Source organism: Halichoeres trimaculatus, unplaced genomic scaffold (genome assembly GCF_033239565.1).
Source record: "Halichoeres trimaculatus isolate MK-OKI-2021-1 unplaced genomic scaffold, fHalTri1.1 fHalTri1_scaffold_25, whole genome shotgun sequence".
Taxonomy (NCBI): domain Eukaryota; kingdom Metazoa; phylum Chordata; class Actinopteri; order Labriformes; family Labridae; genus Halichoeres; species Halichoeres trimaculatus.
This window is the reverse complement of record NW_027437203.1, coordinates 78265-90000: the sequence shown is the minus strand read 5'-3', so window position 1 is coordinate 90000 and position 11736 is coordinate 78265.

Below are 11736 nucleotides of genomic sequence, written 5' to 3'. Positions count from 1 at the left end.
ACCGCGGGGAGGCGTCAACTCCCGATGATCGAATTAAAGAGACTAGCAAGCTTTAGGCCCCTAGGGTCCCAAAGCCTGAGGTTCGAGCTGGAGATACGGTCTGGGCCTGGGGCCGAGGCAGACTTAATTTTCTTGACAGTTCACATCACCTCCTCAGGCGATACTGGATGCAACAGGAGATCGTTGTTGGCAGGGGGAAGAGCCGCAAACTGACCCAGGCCCCGGTATGCGACTTGCCCCCCCCAGATCACCCTGTAAGTCTACTCGACTGTCTCCTTACTGATCTGGCAGACAGACGCCCCCCTACCATCCAGAATTTTTGTCGCCGCAGCCTTCTTGCTCTTGAAGTACAAGCTCTGCATGTTCTTGTACCTCAGCCGTTTATCGGGCTTGGACTCACATGCTGACCTGCCGCCCACAGAACAGGTAGATGTCCCCCGGCGGGGAATCGGGTTGGAGCGGACTGCCGTCAAGAGTCTGAGCCCTTTGCGGGACCTCATGAGCCTCTGAACGGCAGAGACATACTTATTAATGATCTTCCCATCCCTCGATGCGAAACCACCCCTTTTCGCACTTGCTTCGATCGATCTTAGAATATGAGGCTCCCACTGGCTGGTGGGAGCTAAGCGAGGGATGGGAACCTCAAAGGCATCAAGGTCTAGATCATCTTTTACGCTCCATGACTCCAGGTTGGGTATTGCGTATTATGTTCCCCTCCGAGCCTTGGCACTGGGTGCTCCACCAGAGGTCGTTTGGTAGTAATGCCCAGGGTGTTTGATCCTCAAGTGGTTAGCCAGCCAGAGGAGAACAACCGAGTGCAAAGGTCACATCGGTTAAGTCCCATCTCCACACATTTCTTGCATGGAACTCCGCAGAGTGGGACGTGTCAGGAGGATGGTCCCAGGGTCTCAAAGGTATTAGCACACCAAGAGCATCCAAAGAGTAGCCTTCTGACCCTGTGCATGCTCCAAAGACCTCCAACTTTTGTTCATGATTAATGAAAACATGCCACCCCTCCATTGAGGGGAGGGGAGCAAAGGGACCCATCTTCGGACCCCTTGGACAGATGGGGCTTCTTGGTCTTGCCCGAGACGCAGTTAGAGGCTGGCAGCTGGACTACCCTGGGGAGACATTGGCGCACATGCCCCAGCCTCTTTGAGAGCGAATCCGCTGTGCAAAGGAAACGTCAACCCAGAGCGCGGCATTAAGCCGGCCGGCGGGGGCCCTTTGCTGGCGGGTCACAGTTGCCTGTCAGTCAGCTGGAGGGAAACTTTGCCCTCCGGGTGAGAGGGACACAGTGGGGAGGCAGAGTCCACCGAACCGGTGGCTCCACCTTGTCCCTGGAGCGCACAGGGACCGAGGATGAAGGCTCAGGAGCTGGCGGGACTTTGAGAGCTGCCGTATGGGTGGAGGGGGAGTGCCAGCTCCACAAAAACACCCATTTTGATCTTCCCTTGGGTGGGGATATGAGCCCAAGACATCGAGGTTCCAAATTTCTGGAGCTTTCCAATTTCGAAAATGCATCTCTCAGAATTGGGACGATGGTGATCTGCCGACAGTTGGTCTGAAGGCCCAAGAGAAGGGCTGCGTCGATCGAACGGCGCAAAAAAAAGGACAATAGCGGCGAGAGGCGCACCGCAGAGGTGCGGGGTCGGACCCCAGTGAACGGCCGAAGGGGCCCAGTGCAAAAATAACACAAACCTTTAGAGAGGCAGATTAAGGATTTGTGAGGTGAAATAAGGCGGCTTGAAGTAGATACTAGGCTAGTCAGGGCATTTTTGCACCCTTGGTAGATGATTTCAGGTACCAGGGGCACAAGAGGGAGAGCCAGTGAGAGGGGGAGGGACTTGCTCCAGACACATGTCCCCACGTACGACATCCCCCCCCCCCCCCCCCCTCCCCCCCGCCCAAAAAAAAAAAGAAAAAAAAAAAAGAAAAAAAAACATCCTCATCGCCATCTCCCTCTCTGCATTACATTGTGAGGCCCCTAGCTGTGAGCTGGGCCTCTAGTAGGTGGAATATACTTCACTGTGACCGACAGGGGCACTGGAGCCAAGATCCTGTGTAAGAAGGGGGAAACCTGCCTCAGGGCTGCCACTACAGGCACAAGCACCTGTAGTGGCTGCACTCATGTCCCGACAGGGCACCTACATGGGTAGTCATGAGCTGGGTCTCGTGCCCCTGGTAGGTGGAATATACTTTACCCTCACCAACAGAGGCAAGAGAGCCGAGATTCGGTGTAAGAAGGGGGAAACACTGCCTCGGGACTGCCAGTGCAGGCTTAGGCACCCGTAGTGGCTGTACACATGTCCTGACGATGCACCCACATGGCGAGTGGGGAGCTGCGTCTCGTGCCCCTGGTAGGTGGAATATACTTTTCTGTCAACAACAGGAGCATGGGAGCCGAGATCCGGTGTGAAAAAGGGGGAAATACTGCCAAGGGGTTGCCAGTCCAAGCGCAGGCACCTGTAGTGGCTGTACACACTTCCTGACAGGGCACCCACATGGCGAGTGGTGAGCTGGGTCTCATGCCCCCTGGTAGGAAGATGCGTTTTTTGATAATGAACCGAAAAATAGGTTTTAACATTCCTGAGCCAAGCTTAAAGCCAGCTACCTAGCCTAACCTACCCCTTTTAGCTAACCCTAACCGCTCGGGACTCCCCCTCTGAACCTAATTTTAAGGGACTGTAGCTCTGACTCTACCATAAAACATAACACACTGGTCACAACCTTATCCTCAACCTGACCGTCAGAAAACCAAGGCTTAGTCTTAAATTAACCCTAAACCTAAACCTCAACCTTTCCCTATCCCTACTCATCTTCACTCTTAGCTACCCTTTCCTACTAAAACTCCGAGCCTCAGCCTTACCAGAAACTTTAGCCTCAAACCGTAGCCTAAGAACCTTATTGGAGGCCTAAAACTGACCCCAAGCTGGAACCACCATACATGGATTTCGGTTGAACTCAAAACCCAAGAAACCAAAACCCTGCATGGGCTAAAAGAAATAAGGGAAAGTACCAAAATTAATATGACTGGAGAGTTAACCGACAGGCGCCGGCCAGTGCTTTGCCTCTGACTCGCCCATTTCAACCACACCAGTCATTGAACGGGTGTGGGGGGAGTTAACAGGCTACTCTTTCCTACCCTGACCTAACCAGAACTCTAACCACTATCCTCTGGCCCTACCCTGTCACGGCTCGCACCCCAATTCCCTTGGACCACGAGGCCAGTCGGAGTCTCCGTCACCAGCCGGTCAGCTGGCCAGCCGGCCAGCCCTGCGGACCTCTAAAACCTGTGCACCCACGCTTAGATGGACTCCAGAGGACCAAGGTGGCAGTTGGAGACTCAGTCGCCAGCCAGCCAGCCCTGCTCACCTCTCGGACCCGTGCACCCGCACTTATGCCACCCTCCACGGACTCAGCCCCTTAGCCCCGGCCCAAGGAGCTCCACTCCCCTGGTAGGTGGACCCGGGAAGAGCTGTGCTGTAGTGTCAAAGGCTCTGAACCTGCAACACAGAGGGGAAGCCTCGTACGCCTCTTTACCTGTGTCCTCCAGCCCTGCCCTGGCACCGCTCGCACCCGTACCACCTTTTGACCACATTGGTTGATGGAGCCTTCGTTGCCATGACAGTGTTTGAGAAATGCAGGAACATGGCGACCCTGATTTTAAGCAACAACCAAAGGCCAAGGGCAGGTAAAATTGCACAGAACTCAACAGGCTGCAGACCATGACAGCAAAATTCAATCTGAACATGGAAGCCCTCATTGGAAAGCTTTCAATCTTATCTTTACATTGAGGGGTCACTTATCTGAACAAGACAAAGCTGTCCTTTTAAATCGTTCAAAACATGATCTTAACTTTTGTGCGTTTGTTGACCTGATGGCCAGTCAGACGGTTGTATGGAATGCTAGATTATAAGCTAATGTTTCAGGATTAAATGTAGTGACTTGGTCACGTGACAGGGTGAAATCCAAGCCCTTAATTGATATCAAAATTGTTTGATTTGAAGGATGTTTAGTATTATAAAGATTGATTGATATTAGACAAATAACACAGGGTTGAAAGTCAGCCAGGAAAGCTGAAAAAAATACAGAGCTCAACAGGCTGCAGATCATGACAGCAAAATTCAATCTGAACATGGAAGCCCTCATTGGAAAGCTTTCAATCTTATCTTTACATTGAGGGGTCACAGAATAAATTCAGACAAAGCAGTCCTTTTAAATCAGTCAAAACATGACATTAACTTTTGTGTGTTTGTTGACCTGATGGCCAGTCAGACGGTTGTATGGAATGCAGGATTATAAGCTAATGTTTCAGGATTAAATGTAGTGACTTGGTCACGTGACAGGGTGAAATCCAAGCCCTTCATTGATATCAAACTTGTTTGATTTGAAGGATGTTTAGTAGTATAAAGATTGATTGATATTAGACAAATAACACAGGGTTGAAAGTCAGCCAGGAAAGCTGAAAAAAATACAGAGCTCAACAGGCTGCAGATCATGACAGCAAAGTTCAATCTGAACATGGAAGCCCTCATTGAAAAGCTTTCAATCATATCTTTACATTGAGGGGTCACTGATCTGAACAAGACAAAGCAGTCCTTTTAAATCAGTCACAACATGACATCAACTTTTGTGTGTTTGTTGACCTGATGGCCAGTCAGACGGTTGTATAGAATGCTAGATTATAAGCTAATGTTTTTGGATAACAATTAGTGACTTGGTCACGTGACAGGGTGAAATCCAAGCCCTTAATTGATATCAAACTTGTTTGATTTGAAGGATGTTTAGTAGTATAAAGATTGATTGATATTAGAGAAATAACAGGGGTGAAAGTCAGCCAGGTCAGCTAAAATGACAAAGAGCTCAACAGGCTGCAGATCATGACAGCAAAATTCAATCTGAACATGGAAGCCCTCATTGGAAAGCTTTCATTCATATCTTTACATTGAGGGGTCACTGATCTGAATCAGACAAAGCAGTCCTTTTAAATCAGTCAAAACATGACATTAACTTTTGTGTCTTTGTTGACCTGATGGCCAGTAAGAGGGTTGTATGGAATGCTAGATTATAAGCTAATGTTTCAGGATTAAATGTAGTGACTTGGTCACGTGACAGGGTGAAATCCAAGCTCTGATTTGATATCAAACTTGTTTGATTTGAAGGATGTTTAGTAGTATAAAGATTGATTGATATTAGACAAATAACACAGGGTTGAAAGTCAGCCAGGAAAGCTGAAAAAATTACAGAGCTCAACAGGCTGCAGATCATGACAGCAAAATTCAATCTGAACATGGAAGCCCTCATTGGAAAGCTTTCAATCTTATCTTTACATTGAGGGGTCACTTATCTGAATCAGACAAAGCTGTCCTTTTAAATCAGTCAAAACATGACATTAACTTTTGGGCGTTTGTTGACCTGATGGCCAGTAAGAGGGTTGTATGGAATGCTAGATTATAAGCTAATGTTTCAGGATTAAATGTAGTGACTTGGTCACGTGACAGGGTGAAATCCAAGCCCTTCATTGATATCAAACTTGTTTGATTTGAAGGATGTTTAGTAGTATAAAGATTGATTGATATTAGACAAATAACACAGGGTTGAAAGTCAGCCAGGAAAGCGCAAAAAATACAGAGCTCAACAGGCTGCAGATCATGACAGCAAAATTCAATCTGAACATGGAAGCCCTCATTGGAAAGCTTTCAATCTTATCTTTACATTGAGGGGTCACTGATCTGAACAAGACAAAGCTGTCCTTTTAAATCAGTCAAAACATGATCTTAACTTTTGTGTTTGTTGACCTGATGGCCAGTCAGATGGTTGTATAGAATGCAAGATTATAAGCTAATGTTTTTGGATAACAATTAGTGACTTGGTCACGTGACAGGGTGAAATCCAAGCCCTTAATTGATATCAAACTTGTTTGATTTGAAGGATGTTTAGTATTATAAAGATTGATTGATATTAGACAAATAACACAGGGTTGAAAGTCAGCCAGGTCAGCTAAAATGACAAAGAGCTCAACAGGCTGCAGATCATGACAGCAAAATTCAATCTGAACATGGAAGCCCTCATTGGAAAGCTTTCATTCATATCTTTACATTGAGGGGTCACTTATCTGAATCAGACAAAGCAGTCCTTTTAAATCAGTCAAAACATGACATTAACTTTTGTGTCTTTGTTGACCTGATGGCCAGTCAGACGGTTGTATGGAATGCTAGATTATAAGCTAATGTTTCAGGATTAAATGTAGTGACTTGATCACGTGACAGGGTGAAATCCAAGCTCTGATTTGATATCAAACTTGTTTGATTTGAAGGATGTTTATTAGTATAAAGATTGATTGATATTAGAGAAATAACAGGGGTGAAAGTCAGCCAGGTCAGCTAAAATGACAAAGAGCTCAACAGGCTGCAGATCATGACAGCAAAATTCAATCTGAACATGGAAGCCCTCATTGGAAAGCTTTCATTCATATCTTTACATTGAGGGGTCACTGATCTGAATCAGACAAAGCAGTCCTTTTAAATCAGTCAAAACATTATCTTAACTTTTGTGCGTTTGTTGACCTGAAGGCCTGTAAGAGGGTTGTATGGAATGCTAGATTATAAGCTAATGTTTCAGGATTAAATGTAGTGACTTGGTCACGTGACAGGGTGAAATCCAAGCTCTGATTTGATATCAAACTTGTTTGATTTGAAGGATGTTTAGTAGTATAAAGATTGATTGATATTAGACAAATAACACAGGGTTGAAAGTCAGCCAGGAAAGCTGAAAAAAATACAGAGCTCAACAGGCTGCAGATCATGACAGCAAAATTCAATCTGAACATGGAAGCCCTCATTGGAAAGCTTTCAATCTTATCTTTACATTGAGGGGTCACTTATCTGAATCAGACAAAGCAGTCCTTTTAAATCAGTCAAAACATGACATTAAATTTTGTGTGTTTGTTGACCTGATGGCCAGTCAGACGGTTGTATGGACTGCTAGATTATAAGCTAATGTTTCAGGATTAAATGTAGTGACTTGGTCACGTGACAGGGTGAAATCCAAGCCCTTAATTGATATCAAACTTGTTTGATTTGAAGGATATTAAGTATTATAAAGATTGATTGATATTAGACAAATAACACAGGGTTGAAAGTCAGCCAGGAAAGCTGAAAAAAATGCAGAGCTCAACAGGCTGCAGATCATGACAGCAAAATTCAATCTGAACATGGAAGCCCTCATTGGAAAGCTTTCAATCTTATCTTTACATTGAGGGGTCACTTATCTGAAAAAGACAAAGCTGTCCTTTTAAATCAGTCAAAACATGATCTTAACTTTTGTGTTTGTTGACCTGATGGCCAGTCAGATGGTTGTATAGAATGCAAGATTATAAGCTAATGTTTTTGGATAACAATTAGTGACTTGGTCACGTGACAGGGTGAAATCCAAGCTCTGATTTGATATCAAACTTGTTTGATTTGAAGGATGTTTAGTAGTATAAAGATTGATTGATATTAGAGAAATAACAGGGGTGAAAGTCAGCCAGGTCAGCTAAAATGACAAAGAGCTCAACAGGCTGCAGATCATGACAGCAAAATTCAATCTGAACATGGAAGCCCTCATTGGAAAGCTTTCAATCATATCTTTACATTGAGGGGTCACTTATCTGAATCAGACAAAGCTGTCCTTTTAAATCAGTCAAAACATGACATTAACTTTTGGGCGTTTGTTGACCTGATGGCCAGTCAGACGGTTGTATGGAATGCTAGATTACAAGCTAATGTTTCAGGATTAAATGTAGTGACTTGGTCACGTGACAGGGTGAAATCCAAGCCCTTCATTGATATCAAACTTGTTTGATTTGAAGGATGTTTAGTAGTATAAAGATTGATTGATATTAGACAAATAACACAGGGTTGAAAGTCAGCCAGGAAAGCTGAAAAAAATACAGAGCTCAACAGGCTGCAGATCATGACAGCAAAATTCAATCTGAACATGGAAGCCCTCATTGGAAAGCTTTCAACCTTATCTTTACATTGAGGGGTCACTGATTAAATTCAGACAAAGCAGTCCTTTTAAATCAGTCAAAACATGACATTAACTTTTGTGCATTTGTTGACCTGATGGCCAGTCAGACGGTTGTATGGACTGCTAGATTATAAGCTAATGTTTCAGGATTAAATGTAGTGACTTGGTCACGTGACAGGGTGAAATCCAAGCTCTGATTTGATATCAAACTTGTTTGATTTGAAGGATGTTTAGTAGTATAAAGATTGATTGATATAAGACAAATAACACAGGGTTGAAAGTCAGCCAGGAAAGCTGAAAAAAATACAGAGCTCAACAGGCTGCAGATCATGACAGCAAAATTCAATCTGAACATGGAAGCCCTCATTGGAAAGCTTTCAATCTTATCTTTACATTGAGGGGTCACTGATTAAATTCAGACAAAGCAGTCCTTTTAAATCAGTCAAAACATGACATTAAATTTTGTGTGTTTGTTGACCTGATGGCCAGTCAGACGGTTGTATGGAATGCAGGATTATAAGCTAATGTTTCAGGATTAAATGTAGTGACTTGGTCACGTGACAGGGTGAAATCCAAGCCCTTAATTGATATCAAACTTGTTTGATTTGAAGGATATTTAGTATTATAAAGATTGATTGATATTAGACAAATAACACAGGGTTGAAAGTCAGCCAGGAAAGCTGAAAAAAATGCAGAGCTCAACAGGCTGCAGATCATGACAGCAAAATTCAATCTGAACATGGAAGCCCTCATTGGAAAGCTTTCAATCTTATCTTTACATTGAGGGGTCACTTATCTGAATCAGACAAAGCAGTCCTTTTAAATCAGTCAAAACATGACATTAAATTTTGTGTGTTTGTTGACCTGATGGCCAGTCAGACGGTTGTATGGACTGCTAGATTATAAGCTAATGTTTCAGGATTAAATGTAGTGACTTGGTCACGTGACAGGGTGAAATCCAAGCCCTTAATTGATATCAAACTTGTTTGATTTGAAGGATATTTAGTATTATAAAGATTGATTGATATTAGACAAATAACACAGGGTTGAAAGTCAGCCAGGAAAGCTGAAAAAAATGCAGAGCTCAACAGGCTGCAGATCATGACAGCAAAATTCAATCTGAACATGGAAGCCCTCATTGGAAAGCTTTCAATCTTATCTTTACATTGAGGGGTCACTTATCTGAAAAAGACAAAGCTGTCCTTTTAAATCGTTCAAAACATGATCTTAACTTTTGTGTTTGTTGACCTGATGGCCAGTCAGATGGTTGTATAGAATGCAAGATTATAAGCTAATGTTTTTGGATAACAATTAGTGACTTGGTCACGTGACAGGGTGAAATCCAAGCTCTGATTTGATATCAAACTTGTTTGATTTGAAGGATGTTTAGTAGTATAAAGATTGATTGATATTAGAGAAATAACAGGGGTGAAAGTCAGCCAGGTCAGCTAAAATGACAAAGAGCTCAACAGGCTGCAGATCATGACAGCAAAATTCAATCTGAACATGGAAGCCCTCATTGGAAAGCTTTCAATCATATCTTTACATTGAGGGGTCACTTATCTGAATCAGACAAAGCTGTCCTTTTAAATCAGTCAAAACATGACATTAACTTTTGGGCGTTTGTTGACCTGATGGCCAGTCAGACGGTTGTATGGAATGCTAGATTACAAGCTAATGTTTCAGGATTAAATGTAGTGACTTGGTCACGTGACAGGGTGAAATCCAAGCCCTTCATTGATATCAAACTTGTTTGATTTGAAGGATGTTTAGTAGTATAAAGATTGATTGATATTAGACAAATAACACAGGGTTGAAAGTCAGCCAGGAAAGCTGAAAAAAATACAGAGCTCAACAGGCTGCAGATCATGACAGCAAAATTCAATCTGAACATGGAAGCCCTCATTGGAAAGCTTTCAACCTTATCTTTACATTGAGGGGTCACTGATTAAATTCAGACAAAGCAGTCCTTTTAAATCAGTCAAAACATGACATTAACTTTTGTGCATTTGTTGACCTGATGGCCAGTCAGACGGTTGTATGGACTGCTAGATTATAAGCTAATGTTTCAGGATTAAATGTAGTGACTTGGTCACGTGACAGGGTGAAATCCAAGCTCTGATTTGATATCAAACTTGTTTGATTTGAAGGATGTTTAGTAGTATAAAGATTGATTGATATTAGACAAATAACACAGGGTTGAAAGTCAGCCAGGAAAGCTGAAAAAAATACAGAGCTCAACAGGCTGCAGATCATGACAGCAAAATTCAATCTGAACATGGAAGCCCTCATTGGAAAGCTTTCAATCTTATCTTTACATTGAGGGGTCACTGATTAAATTCAGACAAAGCAGTCCTTTTAAATCAGTCAAAACATGACATTAAATTTTGTGTGTTTGTTGACCTGATGGCCAGTCAGACGGTTGTATGGACTGCTAGATTATAAGCTAATGTTTCAGGATTAAATGTAGTGACTTGGTCACGTGACAGGGTGAAATCCAAGCCCTTAATTGATATCAAACTTGTTTGATTTGAAGGATATTTAGTATTATAAAGATTGATTGATATTAGACAAATAACACAGGGTTGAAAGTCAGCCAGGAAAGCTGAAAAAAATGCAGAGCTCAACAGGCTGCAGATCATGACAGCAAAATTCAATCTGAACATGGAAGCCCTCATTGGAAAGCTTTCAATCTTATCTTTACATTGAGGGGTCACTTATCTGAAAAAGACAAAGCTGTCCTTTTAAATCGTTCAAAACATGATCTTAACTTTTGTGTTTGTTGACCTGATGGCCAGTCAGATGGTTGTATAGAATGCTAGATTATAAGCTAATGTTTTTGGATAACAATTAGTGACTTGGTCACGTGACAGGGTGAAATCCAAGCCCTTAATTGATATCAAACTTGTTTGATTTGAAGGATGTTTAGTAGTATAAAGATTGATTGATATTAGAGAAATAACAGGGGTGAAAGTCAGCCAGGTCAGCTAAAATGACAAAGAGCTCAACAGGCTGCAGATCATGACAGCAAAATTCAATCTGAACATGGAAGCCCTCATTGGAAAGCTTTCATTCATATCTTTACATTGAGGGGTCACTGATCTGAATCAGACAAAGCAGTCCTTTTAAATCAGTCAAAACATGACATTAACTTTTGTGTCTTTGTTGACCTGATGGCCAGTAAGAGGGTTGTATGGAATGCTAGATTATAAGCTAATGTTTCAGGATTAAATGTAGTGACTTGGTCACGTGACAGGGTGAAATCCAAGCTCTGATTTGATATCAAACTTGTTTGATTTGAAGGATGTTTAGTAGTATAAAGATTGATTGATATTAGACAAATAACACAGGGTTGAAAGTCAGCCAGGAAAGCTGAAAAAATTACAGAGCTCAACAGGCTGCAGATCATGACAGCAAAATTCAATCTGAACATGGAAGCCCTCATTGGAAAGCTTTCAATCTTATCTTTACATTGAGGGGTCACTTATCTGAATCAGACAAAGCTGTCCTTTTAAATCAGTCAAAACATGACATTAACTTTTGGGCGTTTGTTGACCTGATGGCCAGTAAGAGGGTTGTATGGAATGCTAGATTATAAGCTAATGTTTCAGGATTAAATGTAGTGACTTGGTCACGTGACAGGGTGAAATCCAAGCCCTTCATTGATATCAAACTTGTTTGATTTGAAGGATGTTTAGTAGTATAAAGATTGATTGATAT